Source organism: Cryptomeria japonica, chromosome 9 (genome assembly GCF_030272615.1).
Source record: "Cryptomeria japonica chromosome 9, Sugi_1.0, whole genome shotgun sequence".
In the NCBI taxonomy this organism is placed as follows: Eukaryota; Viridiplantae; Streptophyta; class Pinopsida; order Cupressales; family Cupressaceae; genus Cryptomeria; species Cryptomeria japonica.
In genome coordinates this window covers 725,486,833-725,512,745 of record NC_081413.1, presented here as the reverse complement: position 1 = coordinate 725,512,745, position 25,913 = coordinate 725,486,833, and positions in this window count along the sequence as shown.

Sequence of the window (25,913 nt, the reverse complement as noted above, 5' to 3'; positions counted from 1 at the left end):
CATATTAGCTTGTAACACAAATCAGGCTTCACACATTTGAACTTGAATACAAAGGGCAAAAGTAAATCATGCTTTGATCAAACCAACACATTAATATCTATGCATAACTTGAAATATCGAAAATCAAAACAAGTTATATCAACAATCATATTGGACAAATCCATAAAAATCATGACAACAAGACACAACAATTTCACACTTTCCCCCATCACATAAATTTTTTCCTAATGCGCTAAAACATATTCTCGCTGCGCTAAATCTACCCATGCACTAGGCTGTTTTTCCTACGCGCTAATCTATTTACCCTATGCGCTAGACTGACTCCACGCGCTAGTCTTTTTCCTCCATGCACCACCTAACCTACCCTATGCGCTAAAACCTGTCTATGCGCTAACCTATACCTTGCTGACGCTACCTATTTGACCGTATGTGCTAGGTCTACCCTACGCGCTAAAACCCCTTACCCATGCAAACCCCTGTGACCCCTATGTGCTAGGTCTACCCTATGCGATACCCTATTGACTTGAAGCACTACCCTACGTTCAGCATGCGCTATTTTCACTCTATGCGCTAACCTAGACTTTCTATGCGCTATGCTAATTTATTTCGGACGCAACCCTAAAAATCTAACTTCATGCGCTACCTAAATTTTCGTATGCGCTAAATTGCGACTTTGACGCACTAAAACGCTAAAACCGAATTTCAAAAATAAAAAAAATGACCAAAAACAACAAAGTAAAAATTCAAAAAAGGGTCAAAAGTGTTGACTTACTGGTGGTCCATATGCGGCAGGTCTCTGGTACCTCCGAACGCGCTCAAAATGATGCCTGGAATACAGAATAGGCATTTTGACTTCTCTCCAAATTCTCTTTCTCCAAAGTCCACAATGCACAAATGAATCAAATCAAAGCCCTTTTCCCCTTTTATAGGAGGAAAATGAAATTAGGGTTAGGGAACCGGGCATGTTATTTGCTTGTGGTCTCCCTTGTACCCTACACAATGTAAATTATCGAGAGATGAATCAATTTCAACATTTCACATAAACAAAATCATACACACCACACACAAATCATCAAATCCAATCAAAATTTTCACAATATTGATTCATCTCCCAAGGGGGCATCACGCATCAAATCAAATTTGGGGCACGACTTGCAAATCATAAGAGCGATACAAATATTTCATTTGATCATAAATCACGATAACGCATCATTTTCTTTGAAATAACATGTGCACACACGTCACTTCAAAGAGGGGCAAAATATAGACGTATAAAAATGACCATATTCTTAAATGAATATTTTATGTTCATTTCTTTATTTAATTAAATCCAATTTAATTAAATTACCCACATTCTTCTGTTTAAATTAAGTAAATTACTCAATTTATTTAAATTAAATTCACTATACCATTTAATGAATAAATCATTTTTATTCAATTAAATCCCTTCTATCCACTTTTAATTAAATTCAAATTTAATTAAATAAGTTATCCTAAATTGAAGAAATCTAATTTATTTAATTTCCCCAAATTGCAACCAAATTGAATTAAATTAACTTTATTTCAATTAAATCCTATTATCCCTCCATCCACTTGCATTTTCCTACATCTCCCACTTGCATTCTAAAACCTATTTCTAATCCCTTCTAGACTCTTCTAATCACTTCTAAATTAACCTAACCCATCTTCTAAACTTTGTCACATCCCTAAACAAAGGGAAGTCACTTCTCAAACCCTTAAAGTCTTTGATAACCATTAAAGGCTTCAAGTCTTCAACCACTTAATTTTCCAAAGTCTCCCAAACCATTAATGGTTAATTCAACCCTCTTACATGGTTAGAGACTTTTTGCCTAACTTAACCTTCATCCAACCTAAGGGTCTCATCAAGCCTTTAATGCTTTGACCATGATTATTTCTTAATCATTTGCACAAGAGTTTATCCTTGGATTAACTCTTAATCCAATGGGTAAGCCTAACTTAAGCTTAACCCTTATCTCTGGATGACCATGAGGTCTTCTCAGGCATTTAATGCCTCCAACCCCTTCTCTCAATCCAACCCTATGTTGACATTTGTCATCATTTTATTGGTGCAAATTACAAACATGGATTCCCAACTTTCAAACTCAACCCTTGATTAAACCTTTCAATCCTGGCCATCCATTGCCCTATTTTTGCTATAAATAGAGCTCTCATTCCTCAATTTTGAGATCATCCATCCAAGTTTGTAGTATCATACTTATGCTCAAATACATTCAAGCTTTCATACCATTTTTATGTTCATCATTTTAGCATCTCTTTTAACTAGGAATTAGTCTAAATATGCATGTTTAGAATACTTTCTTTATCATATAGCTTAAATCATTGAACTAATATAGTATGTTAGGATAGTATTTATACTAACCTTGTCATCTTATAGTTAGTTTATTGCATTTCTAGAATCCTACATAGCCTAGGATGCATCTCATATTAAAACCAACAAAAAACATCCCTCGTTCTTGCATTTGCCATCCCTAAACCATTTTGCTCAATGATCTGAGAGCAAAAACATTGGTTTGAGGGACCGTGTAAGATAGAGAACCATGGGACCCACCTTGGGAAGCTGAGTTATACTTCATGACTCCATAGCTTGCACCAAGAAGTCCTGTGGGTGTGTGAGCAAGGCTCCATAGAGCTCCATTTTTCGTATTTTGAGTTCTATCGACCCACTTTTCCCGCGTACAAATACTATCGGTGCAACATAAAAAGGACCCACCGAAAGGAGCATTTTGATTGAAAGAATAGTATCGATCAGACAAAAGGAAGATACATTGATAAAAGATATCGACAAGGAGGTTAAAAGGCATGTTCTCGATATGCGTGGTTTTGCCGATGTAACTTTATCGGTGAGATAATAGACTCATTCATCGACGGGGCATAGTGATATCGATGAAAGAAGTATTTCGATGGAAAAATAAATGAGGACACCGAAGCCCAAGGTTTCTTCGACATAAGACCCGATGGATATCAGATATGTTTCAATGAGGAGATAGTCATACTGCCCGAATACAGTATTTCGATGAAGGGAAAAAATACTTGATCGAAGTAATATTCGAAACAAAAGTATTGTCGATAGAAACAAAGAGATCGATGGACTAAAGAAACAAATGATCAAAAGACATATCCTCATCGAAATGATTATTGATTGCCACGAAAATCAGAAACAAATCCCACAAAAGGTCACATCGCCATTAAATTCGAACGTGTGCCCGAGTGACCGTTGTCCAAAATGGCCATTACTAACTGATTAAATACGCCATAAGTAGTGGATCAACATCAAAGGACACATCATTAAGGAATTCACAGGTGACGAATTGAAAGTAGGAATTGGGCAAATTCACAGATAAAGCTCAGTAATTCCAAGTAAGTTGTTTGCACACAAACCTCTTTTTTAAAATTCAAATGGAATCATCATCTAAAACTAATAAGACCAGAAAGGGAAAAGAACCTATTGCTATAGAAGAAAAACCTAAAAGACAGAAAAGGGAAGGGCGTTCTTTGGCCCAGGACCTGATTGACCAGTGCCCATCATCCAGTTTGAGGTCCAAGAAGATTAGAGTTGATGAGGAAGGCTTGGAGGACCGGTTTGAGGATCTTGGAGACATATGGATAGAATTGAGAGGGTATGAATTATTCATATATGGGTACAATAGAAGAGTTGCCCCTCAACCTATCAACAATTTATGGCGATTGAACTTAGGAAGGTTAGTTGTGGCTAATGTATTCGTGAATGTGGAGCTCATGAAGGCATTGGCAAACAATTATGACCCTAAAACCAGGACCATATATAACTACATGGGTGAGCCAATTCTTGCAATCAGAAAGGAGGTTATTGACATTGTGTTCAAGTTGCATTGGGGATTTGAAGAATTGATTGACCTCAAGAAGTTAACAAGTGAATATTTTAACCTAGAGCACATTTACAAAATGTGGAGACTCCCTATACATAGACCTAGGAATGCAGGGTCCTTAGTGCCACTAGGCCAGGATGAAAAAGCTCCCTATGATGTCAAATCTTTCCATCAATATTTCAAGTATACCTATTACTGTGTTGCCCAAGTGCTAGGGATAAAAGCCCATCCTTTGATGGATATTGCAGCCATGGTCATTTGTGCTGATTTGCAGTCTAAGGACCACTGCTTCTTTGATTTTTTTGCTTATTTGGTTGAGGTTTTTAATCATGGGTTAGAAAAGTTAAAGGGGGATGTCATCAATGTTCATTTCAAGCATTATTCCTTACTTATGCATATGCTATTTTATGTGGGCCAAGATGAAGGGTTATGGCTAGAAGAGTTATGTGTCTAGATATATGACAATGCTGGGATGAGAAAACCAGTGCAACTATGGGTTTCTTCATGGGACCAGAGGTATGTGAATAATCAATATTGTCATTTTGAGGAGTTCTTTTTCAAGCCATTATATAGACTGTTGGGATGCCCGTGCGATCATGCCCTTGTACCAGAGGTTCAAAGATTCCTAAGACCAAAAGATTTCGTTGAAGATCCCTCAATTGAATACAATTGGGGAGATTGGTATTGTTTTTCAGACTGCACACAAGTCAGGGTATACAGGTTCGAAGGGAGACCATACTTACTATGACTTACAGTCCCTAACAGAGTGGCTTGTCTGGAAATTGTGAGGCAACTATCAATAGGGAGTACAAAACATCTGACAAGCCATGGGAAACAATCAATTGTACCTGGGTTGTTAGTATTTTTAGATTTTATTGTGAAAAGTTCAAAGAGTTATGGCCTGCTGCACACAAAATTGGATTATTATGGCATGGCTATGGGGGATCCAAGGCCCAATTTTGATCTTGAAGGATACATAAGGATAGCCTGGTCATCACAAAAGCTGAAGGCTGGAGAGCATAAATATTACCTACCGGATGACCTCATTAAGAACATTGGCAGAGAAGAGGCCAGAGTGAAGCGAATAAAGTTTGAGAAAGCAATGCAGGCTTATAAATGGAAGCTTTTTAGAAGGAAAATGGATGAGAACATGCACCAAAAGATTGAAGACCCCTTGGAGTTGGCCAACAAACTTGTGGAGCATGAATTGGAAATACTTGAGGGTGTCTCGCCTCATGTTTTTAGGGATTACATTGATACTATTAGGAATACAGAGCCTTTGGCTCATATGTCTCCTGCTTCCACATTTGGCATCATTCCATTCACTCCTCGAGAGGATTACCCCCCTGGTTATGAAGAGGATACACCAATAGACTTGGCAACAGGACAACTGAATGTCCGAGAAGTGTTTGACATCAGATTCCTAGAGCATGAGGATTTCATTGCTGATAGTGACTTCATTGCTTCCAAGGAGTTCACTGCATTCCTCTATCAACCTAAAGGATCTCAAATTAGGAATAACATGAGAAATAGTGAAGAAGAGCAATAGCTTCAAAAGTTACAAGAAGAGATGGATCTTATGATGAGAGAAATGACACTTGAGAAGGGAAGACAATTGCTTAAGAAAGCTGGTGTGCTATTATACTCTGGATGGGACATGAACTCTGCCTTGTTGTTTGATGGACTCCTCAAGAAATAGGACCCAAGTAAGCAAATGATGCCAAAAGAGATTGATAATCTCTTTAGAGGATCAGGATATGATCCAGATCAGAAGGCTCTTCTACAGTGGGCTATCTATCCCAAAGATAAAAGACCTATATTGGTTGATACATAAGAAGCTTTTGGACATTTGATGGTGCAATAGGTTGAAAAGACTGACCCTAGAACAACTGCCAAACTAAATTTGGATGTCGCTAAACTGAACCAAGATCAGATAGAGTTTCTGGTTTGAGAAAATTCTACATACAAAAGCCTATATGAGAAAACTGATGAAGAAAAACATAGGTTGTAAGCAAGATTGCTTTAGATTGATACAGGTACCAGTCAAACAGGGATGACATATGGTGTTGACAGAGATGCCATGGATGCCTTGACAGACGCTATGTATTGGAGGGACAGGGCCGAAAAGACATCTCGGCAAGTAGAAAAGGTACAACAAAAGATGGATAAGTTGATTCTGGAGATCATTGAACATAGGTTCAGAAGTATGATGCAAGTTGTAGAAATCTATTGGAAAACATACACTGGAACAGTCAGAGCTTTGAAAGAGCATGAAAGACTCAGGTCTCGGTTGGAAGACATGATGAATGACAACAGTCCGATTAATCCAGGTGAGAAAATTGAAGCTGAGGCTTACTTGAAGTCCCATGATGAATTGGCAAATCAATTAAGGAAAGAGCTTCAGAGGCTAGATGATGGGAATACCCCTAGGGTGCCCTCTTTTTACAGTAATGGTGAGTTAGTATCGTTGGAATAGTGGAAACAAGAGTTCTGTGATGAGAAGAATCGAGCAGTAGCAGAGTTGGATTAGGACAAAGAATTGTCACTCTATGTTAACCATATTCTATCCAATCATTTCCAGACAGAAAGCAACATGAGGACACTAAACAATGACTTTCTAATGTATAAAGATGATAAGTACATTGAACACATAGGAATGTTGAACTTGTTTATCTCCCAGTTTGTTAACAAAAGTGCTAATTAATAGTTATGTGCTGAAAAACCATGATTCTTGGTGACAATGTGTACCCTCATATAAATGAGGGAAATTTTGTAACAATAAGGATCATTAGAGAAGAAGTAGAATATAGCCTTAGGCTTACTATTGTACCATTTTACAAACATACATAATATAATCAATCGTCTTTCCTTTGTGTATATGTTGTGGATTACTACATCTTTCTGTAGGTAGTTGCTTGTGATATTATCTAAAGGAGATAAGGTTACTTGTGTTCTTCCAGTAAAATTGTGTTTCATATTGTGGATTTGAATAAAATATTTACTTGCGAATATAGTTTTGTATATAGTGCGCCTACATATTATCTCAACCATGGTGCGCCTGCATATGTATATAGTTTTGTTTATAGGTGGAAAGCCTAAGGTTCAATGTCGAACTTGGTTGCTCTGATACCATATGTAATATTCCATTAATTCTATACTTAAAGAAAATAAATTGTGATCTATATTAAGATAAAAAATTGAGCATTTCAAAATAAAACATAACTACTTCAGTTGAAGGAGAAAACTAACTAAATGTTCTTCAACATAATAAGAATCTAACTAATTTATCTAAAAGGAAGGCAATCTTTTAACGATAAAAAAATTGAACAAATATTATTAAGCTAATCAATATGAGAAAGGAATTCAAATGGCCAGTTTCATCACTTAGATAAAGCATCACCATCTTGGCCAAGGTTTTAACATTGCAAGCACCAATGCATTGTTAGTTTTCACCTCCCTTGCTTGACTTGTACATCCAATTCTTGAGCTCAACAAACTCACTAGTTACCAACCATCTAAACAAGCCATCTGCTTAATGTGTACTAGCAATAATGGTTATTAACGACTATCATATGATAAATAGCATACACTTGAGCCAACTAACTCACTGGTTTACTAACCAACTATCTAGCGAACTGCTTAATGTCTACTAAGAATAACGGTCATAAATGACCATCATAAGATAATTAACATACACTTGAGTTAGTTGATTCATTGGTTAAAAAAATTCTAGGTTTAGCTGATCCAATTCGTTACATAACAGTCTCATGTCTATTGACATTAACGGTTTACAAGGACCTTCATGGGATTGTGACATAACCTAACAAGTCAACTGCTACAAATCCCCTATCTCTAACAAGCTTCAACTGTCATCATGGAATTAAACCTAATACAACATTGGTTCCCTTATTTAGCTAAATTAACACATCATATTATGACTCAACAAAAAATATGGTTTTGATATTTTTTTTTGTCTTTCTTTATTCCCAAAAGTATGCATCTAATTGATGATAAGAATCCTTCTTCAGGTCTTGCAACCATGGAGACTGGTTATAATCTAATTATAACTGATGTGCATTGATTCCAAGATGAACCATATTCGATTGAACTATGAGTTAAGAGTGGAAAACAAATAAACATAGAATAGCTACAAATTATAGCAAGGTATTGTGACTATAAGATAGAAACCATCCTAGGAGCCTCTAATATATCAAAAGTTGAGAAAGTAGCAAGCTTATTGTACAAAGATAGTGATCACTATAAAGTTGCAATCAAGTTCAAAGCATTGATTTGTGGGAACAAAGGGTTTCATATGGGGATAGAGTAGTCTCATGAAATATCATGATAGTCATAATCATAATCTAAAGAGTAGTCAAATCTTCAAGATAGATTGGTGATAGTGTAGTCATTCTATTGAGCATCAAATCTGAATTAAGTAAAATATCTTGATTTGAGAAATTAAATCATAGAAGCCATCTCTCTTTGGAAGAAATCATCATTTTCATTGATACCGTAATAACCCATAAGTTATCAAACAAGTCTAAAAGTATTCTATGAAAGTTTCTAAGATTCAAACAGTATCGATGAGACCTAGCGATGTCTCATCGATATAAAAGGGGCATCAAAGAAAGCAAACGCTGATCAACTTCAGAAAGGACTCATCGAAGACAGTAACTCCATTGATAAAAGATATCGATGAAAGTGGAGATGGTTCTCATCGACAAGAAAAGGTCTTCGAGGATATAACACTATCGGTGCAAAAAGACTCACCGAAAGAGATGGTCCCACCAACAAAAGGTATCGAAGAAAGCAGAGGTGGCCCCCACCAATGAGAAAAGGCTTTCAAAGAAACAATATCATCGATGCAATATAAAGAAGATTCACCGAAAGAAGCATTCTCAACAAAAAAGTGATATTGATAAAACAGAAGAAAACTACAGCGATGAATGATATCAATAAGGATATGAGTTTCGATGGGAGGACAAAAGAAGTCACCGAAGTCCAAAGTCTCTTCGACATGAAACCCGACGGAAAACAAAAAGATTTTGATGAGAATATGAGTTTTGAGGAGACTAAAAGGCATGTCTCCGATACACATGGTTTCATCGATACAACTTTATTGGTGGAAGATGACAAAGAGAGGATAAAAGGGGCTTCGGTGAGACAACAGACCCATTCATTGAAGGAGCATAGTGATATCGATGGAAAAAGAATTTCGATGGAAAACTAAAGGAAGTCACTGAAGCCCACGGTTTCTTCGACATAAAAAGGGATCGATTGATACCAGATAGGTATCGGTGAGGAGACGACAATACTCAATTTGTTCATCTTCTAGTTTGTTAAACAAAAAATGTTGGTTACCGGTTATATGCCGAAAAGCCACAATGCTTGGTAATAATGTAACTAACAGACTCATCGAGAGGTGGTGGGTTTAAAAATTGTCTCATAAGTTTACACAATAAGTCCTAAAGAAATATAAAGACTTTGTAGCCCAAATAGTGAAGAAAGGCACTGGTCATCTATAGAATACAATTCATTAGTTTACATTTAATTTTAAAGCAATAGGAGTAGCTGATTAGAAAATATAGAGTAGACTATAAATAGTGTATATACATAAATTTCAAGCATAGAAATCGAATAATTTCTACAACAACAATCTTGAACTCATCTGCTATATCTCCATCCTGGCAATTTATGCCATTATGAGATGCATTAGGTTAGTCTCAGTCACTAGAACACAATTTGCAACATGCATTAGGAGTTGTCCTCCTTACAAATAGTGCAAAATTAAAAAGGTATTATCAAAGCTACAACCACAATTCAAAGAGGAAGCTTACAAAGATAGGACAAAGCTAGGTACAGTCATAAGTCAAGGCAAATTCATAGTTGAAACTCAGTCCAAAATAGTGAAGAAGTGCAACAAATGACATGAGAAGTCTAAAGAAGTATTATAGCAATCATGAGTCAAGGATTAATGAAGAGATTTTTGGCATCCATGATACAATCCTTAAAAGAATCCATGATACAATCTCAAACACACTTTTTACCGTTCTCTTGGTAATAAAAAAACTTACAAGGATGAGGCATATTCATAACTTTTGCAGTCCTACCTTGGATATCAACACTAGAAGCAACTCATATTGTTCGTGTACAGACAAGACAATATGGGAGTTCATTATACCTAGCAACTTGTGGTGTTGTTGTTCGTGTTGGCTATGTTGGACCCTGCAATTAAGATTCAATATACATTATTCAATAAGATTAACTATGCAACATAATGAAATATTGAAAAGTGTGTTACCTTGTTGAGCTTCGCTTGGTTTCAAGAATAGTTTAATATTCTCTACTTAACAGGGCCAACCATGTGAAGGTGGAAGCTCATTTGGTCCCTCCCCCCCCTAACATCACTCTAAATTCCCCTTTAACATCTTATAACGTTCATTCATTAATTCTTTCTACCATTAATAAAATATAGCATTCATTCATTAATATCACATAATGTTCATTAACACATAACATTGATTAACATTAATTAACATGCAACATTCATGAATATTAATTAACACATATCATCCATAACCATTAATTAGCACATAATTACGTTCACTAACACATAAAAATTAGTCATTATCAAATAAGTTAGATTACAATCATTTCTTTCTTTGTTTTTTCTTTGAAGCTATGAAAAGACTAAGTGGAACATCGGTTTCTTCATCATTTCCCCCCTCTGTAGATGTTCCACCAACTGCTTGTGATCTCAATGTATGCCTAGTCCTATACTGAGGATGAGGACACTGAAGCGAAGGGGGGTCCTCTGCAATAACAAAGAAATGGGTTAAATTCAAAAAAATAATTTATTATTGTTACAAGTATTTCATTAATTTAGAGAACATAATTGTTGTGCTCTTTACCTGATGGGGCCACATCATTTTGTGTAGCCTCAACCTCAACATGCTGAACACCCCCTAGATCTGTTGGAGTTGAAATACTAAAGGTTACATTAATCGTTAACACCAATTGCAATTATATTTGTTTAAAGAAATAATAGTGGTCCTCTTTACCTGAGTGGGGAACATCACGTTCTTGAGGTTGTGTACCCAGATCATGCTCCACTTGCTCACCACTGATGACATGCTCTAAAATATTAACAAAAAAGGTTACATTAATTACTACTCTAATTACAAATTAAGATGTTTAATTGTATTAATAGATAAATAAATAAATTTGAATAGCAAATGAATACCTCCACTACTGGGATGCACATCCGGACCTTCATGTGCAGGTGGTGTTTCACAATTAGCAGGCTGCATTCCAATGACATGCACATTGTTATCATTGCTTGCTTATTTAAAACAAATATAGTCACTTTATGTTGAAACTCAACATCAATTAGATTATTGGTAAAGTATTCAATTTGAAACAACTTCCATTTACCATATTTACCTGTGTGACGGATGCACTCGAATGTTGTGTATGCCTACTCAATTCTCATAGCCGATCAGCCACGATTGAATAGCCTTGCTGGTAGGCAATTTTCTTGTCATCTTCTGTGGGTGCTCTATTGAATTCAGAGCCCTGCATTTTTGCTTGGTACCGTGAATTTTGCTTGCATTGTTTGATAAAAAAAAAATGTTTACAATTTATTAATATTTTGATGCAATATTTCGTTTACATGAGATACTTACAATTCATGCAGCAAGTTTCATGTAACCACCAGAGCCGAGTTTGTGTTGCCCGTACTTTTCTTGCCTTGCCTTGGTTACCTTTGATGTGTCACTCAGTCTATAAAAAGTTTGAAATATGTTAGATTATATAAATATAAAGAGTACTCGTACCTTCTTCTAGCGTCTACTGGTGTATTTCCTTTTTTCCTTTCAATTCTCTCCTTGGCATCCAAAATCAGGTCCTTCCACTCCCTCTCTGGAATCATGGGGGGATGCTCGTACTTTAGGTTCCTCTCCAAATGGGTCCTGTATTGGTCCCTTACATACTTTAGATATCTGCAATGCAATGTCACTAAGATGTTTATAGAAAATATCATTGCCTGCAAAAAATTCATGGGATCATTAGTCCAAAACGAGTGATCATAAAGTAAATTACAATTAGAATATATATAATAATAATTTTAAAGTACCTAGAACCTTTTGTATCTTTAAGGGAATCATTTCTTCGTCGCTCACCACCAGTGTGGCTTGCAACGTTCCCATACTAGCAATACAAGAAGATCCAGGAAATGATGGTATGTTATCAGCAGTAGTCACCTCTGGCACATCCTCATGTGCATCTCCTCCTGCAAAAAATGAATCCACTGTGAAATGGCATTAGAATTCAAGAAAGAACGCTTGAAGGGAAATAAACACATGACAGAAGATAGAGAAAAAGAGGGATCTACCAATAGTGGGTGGGCCAATATGACATGCACTAGAGGATGTGTGCATGCTACGTGTTGCTGACATTGCAGTCAGCAATACAGGTGAGGGTGACCTTTGATGAGGTGGCGGTGACATTTGCACAGTAACATTGACAACACCTAAAGAATAATACATTAAATATATCAAACATTAAATATGTGAAAAGTGCAAGAATTGTAAACAAGGATGAACCTTTATTTTGAAAATTGACAGTATCAAGTATGATGTGTTTTGGGTACTCAGAGTGATAAACCAAGCAAGTGATAATACAAGAAAATCGTCATCACCTGAAGATCCTGCAACACCCTGATCGTGGGAACGACTTTCATGAGGGCAGATAAATTGCTCTAAAAACAATACGTACACATTTTAGTTAATGACATAAAAGAGAATAAAATATAAACCATTATTGAACTTTTGTTATAATAAAAGCTTTCATTATTGCTTACTTGCAAGTTTTCTGCTGTCTTATACAATAATTCCACCCTCTGTCGTATCTCATCAATGGTAGGATGCACGGTTGCCAAAGAAACAATCTCTTTTCTAATTTTTATAAGAGTCATTTTAAAGAATTTCACAAGGTCTGTGGGATCTTCAGGGTCATCATTGCTTAACCCTAATGATTCCACATCCATAGAAAGGTGCTCAGGTACTGCAACTCCCTTTCCCTTTCCCCGAACATTCATCTGTGTCAAGAATATCATTAACAATTACAAAATTAGTATAAATCACTAAAAAAAAGAACATAATAATGTAACAGTTTGCTTCTATCTAATTTGTACAATTACAATGAGGTTTACCTGCTCGGTAGAAGTGTTACAAGCTACATCTTTGTCTGCGATATGTGATGGATCCATGTAGGCCTGTGACAAAGAAAAAATATAAAAAACGTTAGCGAAATTACATAGTACACAACATGAACTTTGTAGACAAAAAAGAGTATTAAATAATAAAAAGATGTTGTCATCAAAATCATCACACAGGGTGACAGCATCACATAGGGACTATACCTAAAATCAACACCATCAATTGAGCATCATGAATTAATTATGTAATGGCATTATAATTCAAAACATAATGAATTAATTATGTAAAAAAAATTCTATGAAGAAGTCAATATTAAATAGATAATATACTAATCACATACCTCATACATTTCATTCTTCATCATCATGAACATCAAGGTCATCATCGCCAACACCATCATCATCATCATCATCATCATTATCATCATCATCATCATCATCATCACCGTCACCATCACCGTCATCATCATGATCATCATGATCATCATGATCATGATCATGATCATCATCATCTTCTTCTTCTTCTTCTTCTTGTTCTTTTTCATCGTCATTGAGAAATTGTCGATCATGATCATCATCCACTTCATCTTCTACTTCTTCGATATCTTCTTCTTCCATCACATTATACTTTATCGGCCTTCCTCTTGGATCATGTCTAACAACAGATGACCAACCCGGTTTATGTGGAACCTTTGAGTAAAATACTTGCTCACATTGGCTTGGAAGAACATAGGGCTCATCCCCAACTGGTTCAAATGACCTTGTATCTAGCATTATAAAACCATTATCATGTTCAATAACAGTTCTATTAGGATCATTTTTATTCAATTGTAGCCTATACCATTTGATGATGAACAAAACTAATTTGAAGGAATTAAAGTCACACTCAAGTATATCATCCAAAATGCCATAGTATCGATTTTGAGACTGTTGAGGATGAATGTCATTTCTCGATGAAATATTTGTCACCTCAAAGACTGCAGTGATGCCAGAATCACAAGTTTTCTTCATGTCATCCAACTACGATGTGCTTCTTTAACCAATGAAGCCACACCTTCCCATGTTAACGTGTGTCCAAAATGTTGACAATGTTCAATCCATACCATCATCCAATCAAGATTGTTTGCAATATACAAATGTAGTGCATCCCACTCTTGACCAACTGTACAAAAAATAAATAGACGTCTTACAATCGATTTATTTTGAAGATTAAGAATTAATTAACTACAATAACATCTTATAATTACCTCTCACTTTCCTCAATCTACCTTTCCCTGTCAAGTACTCCCCTTCGAATTTGTTAATGGTGTTGGGATCCCAAATGCGATCCACGTGGGTCTTTGCTGTAAACTTAGGAAGATATTGAGAAATGTACACCATAGTCTGGTATACCATATATCCCTCCACCATAGAACTCTCAAGATGTGCTCTTTGTCGAACCAAAGCCTTCAAAAATTTTAAGTGCCTCTCAACCATCCACATTGACCTAGTGTGTACAGGTCCACATAATTCAATCTCCTTAACTTGGTGTATGAGGTAGTGTTCTTGTGCATTGAAAAAAGTTGGAGGTAGACACTTTTGCATTTCACACATTAAATGAGTAATTTTTCTCTTCCAATATTTTATATCGTCTTTATGGATTTCTTTACATGACAACCACCTACAAGGTATTCAAGACGCAAAAAAAATATATTACATAAGAAGTAAAACAAATCGTAAATATAATATCTATACAACGAACTAAACAAATATCACTACTTACCTCATGTATTTTCCAAGATCATATATGACTTGCTTGACATTATTGTCAAAGTCATTTGGGAGAGATAGAGGTAGAACGCACTGCAACAATTATAAAATTATCTTTTCATTTTTTTGTAACATAATGAAAAGTACATGTATGTGCAGTACTTAAATACATACTAAAAATACAAGAACATGAATTACCTTAATGAAGGTATGCCAATCATGCGTTTTCATCCCTGACCCAAATTCACTTTTCTTTGATATGAGATTGTTTATGTTCGCAACAAATCCTGTGGGAAATCGAATTTTTCGTATGACTTCTTTTATAGCATTGTTTTGCTAGTTCGTTAATAACCAATGAAGCTCACTTATATTAATCTGGTCTCCATGGCTATTTGATTGAATGACATTTATCATTGCATGATTGGAATCCTGAATGTCACTACATATTTTGACAATTTTTTCTTTGTCACGCCTTCCATCCAATATTTTCCATACTGTCTCTGTTATATTCTTTCCAATATGCATACTATCAAACAAATGAACAATTTGTAACTGCTCATAGTAGGGCAACCTACTAAATTGTCGGGGATAACTTTTTATTCCCTTAGGAAGGTGGTCATTTATGCCTTCACGACCTTCATGATCATCAATCACATCATCAGTAAACAAAACAAAATAGAAAAGATGTTTTATGACAAACCAATAGATGGAATGGCATTACCTTGATGATTAACTCTATTATATTCCAACTTCCACAGGTGAGGTGTCATTCTTCGTGGCTTTGATGTATTCTCTTTTTTCCCATTGAAAAGATGTTTTTTATTATTTCGATACTTATGATTTTTGTGGAGAAAGTGCCTATACTCATCAAACACCTACTTTCCTAAACTTTTTGAATGACGAGATTTCATCTTTGGACCACAAACAGGACATGCAAATTTTCCCTTTGTTTGAAGACCTACAAGATAATGTATAATTGGATTAAATATGATAATTTTTTGAATTATAATGTTGATGCACAACTTAAACACTATAACATACCACAAAAATGTGTTAGCCCCGGGGCATCGTGTATTGTCCATAGAAGTATCGCATGGAATTGAAATTGTCTTTGTCCTATTGGTCTAGAGACGTCATACATAGTGACACCATTCCATAACTCCAGCAACTCATCGATAAGAGGCTCGATATATACATTCATATCTTTAACTTTGTACTTACCTAATTGAATGAACAAAAACATTACATAATTATTATGACCATTTTACTGCAATATTTATAATTAAATTTAGACAACTATATTTAAATGATAAAATACTTGGAACAATCATTGCCAACATTATGTGCTCCCTCTTTATTGACATCCATGGAGGAATGTTATTGTTGATAACAAAAATAGGTCACACTAAGTAAACATATCTCATCTCTCCAAATGGATTGACACCATCCGCTGCCAATGAAAGCCTGAGATTACAAGGTTCTTCTTTAAAGTGTGGCCACTTTTCCTCTATGTCCTTAAATGCTGAACCATCTATAGGCATTCAAATAATGTCATCTTGACTTCTATTTCATGCATGGTAATCCATAAATTGTGCCAAGCTAGTGCACTTGAATAATCGTTGCATACGTGGAATAATGGGAATATAGCGAAGAACCTTGTGAGGAACCCTTTTTGTTATTTGATCTGTTCGATATCTACTGATATGACATTTAGGGCATTCAGTTCAAAATTCATGTTGTTTGTGATATATAATATGATCATTGGGACACGCATCTATTGCTTGATACTCAATTCCAATATCTTTCATAATGGTAGATAATTCTTGGTATGAGCGAGGTAGAATATTTGATGGTGGTAACAAAAACTCACCTATCAATCTACAGCAAAAAAATATAATTTGTTATAATAAATAATATTAATGGTACAACATGATTCACAGTTTATTATGACATATATGACATACCTTTACATACGTGACATTGTTATGTTGGATAAACCATTCATAACCTTCAAGTTCACCAACAACAATACAACAGAGAGAAGAGTTGCCTGTGAGCCTTCGTAAAGGGCCTCAGATGCCTTCTCAAGTAGAGGGACATCATGAACAACATCAAGGTCATCTTCATCATCATGATCAACTACACGAGTAGTAAATGAGTCATGGATCAATGTATTTGTACCATCATCTTCAATTGTGTTTTCTGGCTCATGATCGTCATCTTCCATGGGATCATTATCTTCAACTTCGATATTCACACCTCCATGTTCATCCACTTCAAAAACCATATTATCAGGGTTGTGTTGATCCATACCATGTGCTCTAGGGTTCTCGATCTATATAAAATTGATAAACATAAATAAACCATGATCATGATCTCATCATCACATGATTTATTATGTATATAAATTGTTGCCACGTTATAATGAAAAAATTACCAATGGATGATAATCATGTCCACCTTCAATGTGACCATGCAACCTACAATGTTTCTTCATTGTTTTTATTAGAAGTCTTCTAGTCTTTAACCCCTTACAAATTTTGCATGGACAATAACATTTTCCATCACCTTTTCTTTTCAAGTTAGACCACAATCTAGCAATTGTCTCCTTATTTTGTTGTTCGTTGATATTGTCTGACATGGTCTTTCTTCACAGGCAAGAAAATAGAAATTATCATCATTGAACAGAGCATCTTATTAAATTTAGATTTCTAGTTTGCTTATGGAAAACAAGAAATACTCAATAAATAATAGGATTCATTGATCTAGTATTATCACAATCTACACTTGGCCTTCAATATTTTCTCCTCCTAACACTGTTTATCCATTACCTGTCAAATACATAACTCTAAAACCTGTGGCTATTAAAATACATAAGACAACGTTGTAGCATCTTATAATCATTTGTTATAAAACCAAAGCACTTGGGAGCGACTCTTTTGTTTGTCACAGTCCAGGAAAACGGTGTCTACTTGAGCCTTGAATAACTGACTAGAAAGATTTTTAATTCCTTTTCTTTTTCCTTCTGATTTTTTCACTGTCACTTCCATCCTCTGAGTCAGATGCCCTCGACCTTTTCTTTCTTCTTGTTTTTTCATACTCATAGTCATGCTTTGAATTATTTTTCTTTCTTGGTGACTCCTTACTACTCTCACTGTCAGTTTCACTCTCAGAATCTTAGTCTAATGTATCAGAATCTGACGAACCTGATGAACTAGAAGAATCATCATTAGAGGTAGATTCATCTGACATAGGAATAGACTTTTGCTGCTCTGGAATGATGTTCTTGATGTTAGATGCATTTACCTTGTTTACTAACCCATTGATACTCTTCCAAAGGGCATCCCATGTCATGCACTGGTATTCCACACTGCTCTTGTCTTCCACATCTTTCATCATTTGAGCCAGCTTAAATGGGGAAATGCAAACACCCCCACTTCTTCCAACACCCTTCTCATCTCTTCTTACAACACCTTCACCATTCCCATTTTGAGATGGAGCAGACACAACTTCAGAAGTTTTCACTTCCACTGCCTCTCTGTCCCTCTTGTTTGGGTGAACTCACAAAGCTGGTTCCCACTTTTTGGTACATCCTGATTTTTGCTGAAATCATACATTTTTTGAAAAATATAATTATTTAAGCTTTAAGAGGTCCCATTTGAAGTAATTAATTGAAGAGAGTTAGATCAAAGGCTCTTAGATCAAAATTTCTTGGATAGAACCTCTCTACTTCTAAATCATACTTGCAATGGAGTCTCCTTTGCATCTATCAAATGCTGATAAAAAACCAATTTTACATTAGCTTTTGAGGGGTCAAACGAATTCATTTAGAAGTTTTGTTTTTTTGAGGATTTAGTCCTTATTATAAGCTTTCCAAATAGTATAACTTTTAATATATTTAAGTTTATTAATATATTTTTATTTTATTTTTTATGAATGTAGGTTTTTCACCGAACATGAACTTCTTTGTTCAATGCATTGGGAAAAATAGCAAACTAATTCAAAAAAATTCTGAAAAATATCTATGCCCTAGTTATTGATGTCTTCTTTCTAACAAAAAAAATAAAACTTAATTTTGATATATATAGAGCAAGTTATGTGTTCAAACGTACACCTATATCTAAATTATAATTAGTCGGACTTCAAAACTTAATAAAATAAAAAATATTCAACATATCACTATCAAACCAACTGCATGCCCTGGGTATTGATGTTACAAACCAAAATTTAAAAGAGATAAGTTTTTATCATTTATAGAAAAAAATTTATACGTTTCGGGATCCACATCACTCTTAAAAAATGTTGTTTCCTGTAAAAAACTACTTTTGAGGGAGATGGAAAAATCAATAAAATTTTATTCAAAAAAATTTGAAAAAAATATATTTAGAATCTACAAAAAGTATGTTACAAATCACTAGTTTACATCATCTTCAAATTCTTAATGATTTAAAAGTTATAGGTGTCGGAAAGTGAAGGTTTTTTGCAAAATGTTCATCTAAGTGTCAAAGTTGGTCAAAAAGTGGGAACCAGTATTGTGAGTTCACCCGTTTCCAAAAGCCCCTTTACCACTTAATTTGTGCTTATTTCTCTACATAAACCCATCAGGAAGCATGAGTTTTTGCATATAAGCTCGCCCAAATATTTTACAGTTATTTTTCATCAAGATTCCCTCAGGAGCTTGCAGATCATGCTTCCATACTTTAATTTTGTTTTCTTAAAGGACAATCCTAAAAATCCATGCATTGCAAACAACTTTTTACACCTTTATTGGTTGTGGTGGCATCATAGAGAGTTTACATCAATAAATGAAGAACATGCCAATGCTTTTAATGTAGCAGTAGAAGTCTATCTCTTATTCAATATCTCTAGTGAAACCCCCATGATCTTTTGTTGGAGTAGAATTTGTTATATTCTAGAAAGGGTCTTGTCCTTTGTTGATGTGATATTCATCTAGCTCAAGAAATAATTGTTCTTTTCTCCAACAAGAAGTGGAACTAAATGAAGATCTAGCACCATGAAATGAATCCTCAAAAGGATTACTATAGTTAGTTTTGGTAGATAATGATCTAGGTAAAATACTAATGTGGCTTTAGGAAACATTATGTACTAGCTTAGCATACTCTAACATCTTTGGTGTGACATGCTACATCCAATTAAGTCTCCATCGGTATCTCTATTGTGTTTATGGATTGGGATTTAATGTACTCTTTTTATACACAGATTTTACTTTCAACTGAGGAGGTTTGTATGTACTTACTTGTCTTTCGATTGTATTCCTATTTCAAGAATTTCTTCTATCAACAAATCATTTGTTGTAAGTTGTACAAGTGGAAGCTTGAACATGCCTTCCATGCTAGCCTTGTTGATACGTTCAACACCATCTTGTGCAACAAATCTTTAGAACTCCACTATTTCATTGAAGAGTGAGTAGTAGGGACAATCTAGGACACTTACAGAGGTTTTGCAAGAGAGATAAATAGACCTAAATATTATGGCTTAATAATGATCAATAGGTAAACAGATAAGAAACTCTCAATATCAAAATGACTTTCTCAATTGTCTTTACTAGAAATGGATAGATTTGCTAATAATGGCTTTATGACTGTATGTCAACTTTAGACTCAATCCAAGAAGAGCTAGAACTAATATGCGATATCTAGATTTATGATCTCTATAATATAACAATCCCATAATTATGTTTCCACGCATCTATACCACAACACAAACATCATGCTAGTGTTCAACCATAACAATTGATATCCTAATTATAGAATGTGAAATATGCACATAACTATGAATAAAGATTAAGAAAAACAAAGAAAGACGCTTATTGCAAACATAAATGACTAATGGACAAGAATTGAATTTATTGTAGATAGTTTTGAATATCAAATTCACTTATTTGTGTGCATTTAATAACTCATGTACTTGTGGCCAACCATTTATCTCTTTCATAAATTAAACACTTATTAATAACATTAAATGGCCGAGTAATTATGTTTTAGTTGAAATTGAAAATAAAATATTTTATTTCAGGACAACTCACACTATTCCCTATCATATTTTAGACTCTCGGTTTTGTTATAAGTGGTTTGATATCTTTGGAGTTGATCATTGCATTTCTTTAGTTACGTTTGCCAGCGTACTCCCAACCTGTGCCAAAATGGGAGCTTTGGAACAGGGTATGGACATCCATCAAAGCATAAAAGATAGAGGAATTTTGTTAGATGTAGTTGCAACTGCACAAAATGGATTTGTTGAGAAGGCTTTAGAAAATTTCAAGCAAATGCAATTGGCAGGTGTAAAGCCAAATTCCACGACCATTGCTACTATCCTCCCTGCCTGTGCCAAAATGGGAGATTTGGAATAGGGTATGGACATTCATCGAAGCATAAAGGATAGAGAAATTTTGTTAGATGTTGTAGTTGTAACTACCCTGGTAGACATGTATGCAAAATGTGGAAGCATAGACAAGGCACGTGAACTATTTGATAGAATCCCTCAAAGAAATGTTATCTCGTAGACTGCAACGATTGCTGGATATGCACAAAATGGATTTGTCAAAAAGGCTTTAGACACTTTCAAGCAAATGAAATTGGAAGGCATAAAGCCAAATTCCATAAACTTTTCCAGCATCCTCCCTACCTATGCAAAAATGGGAGCTTTGGAATAGGGTATGGACATCCATCAAAGCATAACAGATAGAGGAATTTTGTTAGGTGTTGTACTTGCAAATGCCCTGATTGACATGAATGCAAAATGTGGAAACATGGACAAGGCTTGTGAATTGTTTGATACGATGCCACAATGAGATGTGATCTCATGTGAACAATCAACATGCGCATATACAGGAGGAAGGGATTGCTGCTACAAAATTGAATGCTCACTCCTCAATCACAGTTCTATGGTTTTACGAGATTAAACTAGGACAATTAACCACCACATGTATATTTTTTGCAACATGAAATTAAAAACTAGGGCATTTTGAATCTACCTCCTATGCGGGATTGCCTTCGACGTGGGTTTGATGTTCTTGGGGGTTGAAGTTGCCATGGACGCCTACGCGGGATTGCAATTCACAAATGAATTCCCCGCCTCTTTTTTTATTTTGTAATGGCCGCTGTCGTCAGAATTACGACGAACTTGAGCACTTTTTTGAAAAAAAGAAAATTCTCATTGCTAATGCCTTCTTCGTCGAAACCAAATGGGAAATTTCCATTAGAATTACGACTAATGCAGGCATTTTTTCAAAAAAAATCAAATTTGGCCACAATATACCTTCTCCGTCGGAAACCTCAGTCAAAAATCTAGTCCAAATGTATTAGTGTTATAATTGCATATTCTTGCTTTGTTTTTTCAAAGCAATCTTTGTGTTTTGTGTGAATCTTCCATGGTTGTGACAGGTCATTTGCATACAGGTGTTCACTGGGTTCTGTGAGGTTGTATTTCACAACTTTAACATGGTATCAAAGCTTTAGGCCTGAGGATTTCCTATTCTTCAGATTGGGAAATTCTACCTATAACAAGTCTTTAGTGAAATTTGGGTTGATTTAGACCTCACCATTGAATCTGGCATGTGCAAAATAGTCAAGATTGACCTTTTGTTTGTCAATTTTTTATTCACGGGGTCAGATCTGTGAGGGTTTGAAGATTCAACTTTTTTTTTCTGATCCAGGGGCACCTATTTTTTTGGAGAAATTTGGGCCCAAAAGGACCTCACGGTTGGCTTCAGGAGGTCAATTCCATGAATTTGATATATAATTTGATATATTTGGGTATAGTTGACCTTTGAGGCAAAAGTTTTTTGCCAATATGGTCATACGACCTGCATGCACTTAAAAAAAATTGGTATTTAAAAAAAAAAAATTATGGTTTTGTTCTTTTTTCAGAAATATTAATTTGAAAATTTTTATCATTAAAAAAAAAATGGCAAAACTTTTTTGAAAAAGTTTGTTTAAAAAATTGACGGGCAGGGGCAGCCATTGCAAGTCCGTACGACCTGCAATAGGCCATGGACCTTGCCCAGGATGCTGCCACTTGCAACAATTGGCGGTTGTTGACCATCCCCACCGGTTTTCTTTCTGGTGACTTGCTTAGCCACCACCTGCCTTAGAATCACCGCTGCCTTGGGTCCGTCGCCGCCATACACCTTTCCGACAGCAGTCTAATTTTTCGGTAGTCGCCTAGTTTTTTCGATGGTCGATTTTTTTCAAGAAAGGTGGGATTTTTTTCAAGTAGATTGGAATATTCTTGGAATACTTTGTTGACATCAGTAGTACAAACTGCTACATGGCCTTCTTTTGACCCTCTTTGTGCCCTAAAATAGGGTTTTTTTTTTCTTTTGACCATCACTTGGGCATACAATATTATTTTTTGGCAAACGAGATATCGTTGAAAAGCGAGTTTTGTCTACTTTCCATATTTGTGGGTTTCATCACCTGTTTTTGCTGCTGATACATTCTACAACCATTTGAAGTCAAAGGTGTTGTTTTCAATCCCAAACTCATAACTTTTCACCAATTTCTCTATTTTTCACGGTTCCAGTGGCATTGGGATGATGTTTCAAATATCTTCACAACCATCTATGCACTTTTTCCATATTTTACTCTAGGTACATTTTATTTAGTATTTTGTGTTTTCACACTCTAGTGAATTACTTGGACATATGAGATCGTGGAAACTTCTCGTTTACATGCGATGACTTGTTTTTGGCTATTATTCATGTATTTCCAGTATTATGTCTTTTTTTGACATTCTAAGCTTTCATTGTAAGCACTTATGATTTTGTAAACGCGCTGAGATAAAGTACCTCTGTATTGCACATGTATTATGGGATCTTGCACATCTGTTTTGTGCCTTATTGTACTCGCACTATGATATAAAGTGCCATGGGGGTTTGATGTTTGCCTTCTTGATCCTGATCCTGATCATCTTTTGTTTCAGATGAGTTTCTTATTTTAGCATCTTAGCAGTCAGTCTACGACAAAGTTTGCAGCTTCTTCATGCTTCAATGATTCTTCATGGTCTTCTTTTGTTCCTATCTTCTGGAACATTCTTGTTTGGAGGCTTCTTTGTCCTTCACTTGAGCTTTCATCTCTTCTTCGAGAGGAGTTTTGTTCCCATAGGGTTTTATTCTTTTCTCCAATTTATAGGGATTTCATTGTACTTGGGTACCTCATCAGGCCTTGTTGTCGGGACCCATTTTAGCTTTCTAGCATCCAGTCCTTATTTTTTTTAGCTTCTCCCTAACTTCATCTTAAGGAGGGGTGTTAGAGTAAAAGGTATTAGTTTACTTAATTAATTAAATTATATTGATTTAATAATTAAGTCAGTTTTTCTCTATTTCACTTAAGCTAAATTTATGAAGCTAAACTTAGGAATATTAATGATTATTAATTTATTTTTAAGGTTTATGTTTTTAGGTTTTGATCTCATTTTATAAGGATTGATTCATTTGTAATCCTTACCAATCTGATTATTATAATTGCATATTCTTGCTTTGGTTTTTTAAAGCAATCTTATTGTTTTGTGTGAATCTTCTATTGTTGTGATAGGTTATTTGCATACTGGTGTTGACTAGATTCTGCGAGGTTGTATTCACAACTTTAACAGTTCCTCTCTTCCTACCATCAAATTCATGTTGGGGGATTGTGCTTCTAAAGGATGGTGGCTTTGCATAGACTTCTTTGCATAAATAAATTTTAACTAAAGATAGGCTGCACTACATTGTTATTTTTGGCCCTTCTATATGTTCATTTGCGTAAAGAAAGAGGAAGAAATAGACCATTTATTGGTGCAGTGCCCCTATGCACAAAATATTGGAGTTAATTGTGTGATAGATTGGATCAGAAGTGGGTTACTTTAAAGGATTGTATAGATTTGTGCTATGGTTTGCCACATGTAATTTGTCTCCTTGTGTTTTGGATTATGAATTGCAAGTTAATCAATGGTTATTTCATAGATCTATAGAAATAAAATAGATAAAATTTTAAGGAGAATTTTTTGTTGGTGGAAGCAATCTCTAGAAAGATCCAAGTAAGAATATATAAAGTACTTAATATAAAGAATTGGAATTCAAAAAGGAGGCTATTCAATCATTATACTAAGAATATATAAAGTACTTAATATAAAGATTTGGAATTCAAAAAGGAGGCTATTCATTCATTATACTAATATGTAAGTAAGTTTTGGAACCTTCTAAGATGTGTAAGTAGTTTAGTTTCTTATTTGGATTGTTTTCCCATGAGAAAGAAGAAAGAAAAATGGACAACCCTCTTTTGGATAGACTACAAGTAAATATCAATATTGCCTCTCGACGTAATCCTAAGGCCTCAATTGTGGGGTGCATCTTGAGATAAGAATTTAAAGTCCCTGTTTAAGTTGTTTCTAAACAACTTTCAAGTATAATTAATAATGAGACCGAGTTTAGTGTCCTCTATACAAGACTCGAGATATGAACATAAAAAAAAATGTGCAAGCATTAGACAACTAAAGGAATTCTCTAATTTGTATAAACATGTGGTTGAAAAAAATAGTTAAAATTGATAGGTCCAAAAATAGGTAGATTTTATAGTACAATTCTTAGATAAGTTGGATATTATTTTGATAAAACACATTTACAAAGAGGTAAACATGTAGTGAACCTCTTGTTAAACCAAGGTATCGATAAAATGGATATAGTGTTCATGTTTGATAGGAGTGAAAGCTAGCTTGGATTGGAAAAGTTTTTGGACACTAAGCAAAGCTTTGAAATGTGAATTTTATTTCTTGCAATGCATCATTAAGACGATCTTGAAGATATCAAATGGTAATGTATAACCAAATATATCTAATATTTTGGGTAAAGTGATGGGTTCAAAATTCATTAAAAGGGATATTGAATCCATTCTATGGAATGACACAAGGAATAGTTTCTATTTGAGAACATCAATGAGAGATTGGTCACTCTTTATATTCTACACATTGAATTCTAGATCCTCAATTATTAGAATTATTCACATGTTCAACTTGTGGCTTTGATCACTTCCTTATGAATTTGTTGGCTTTGGAAGATAAATTTC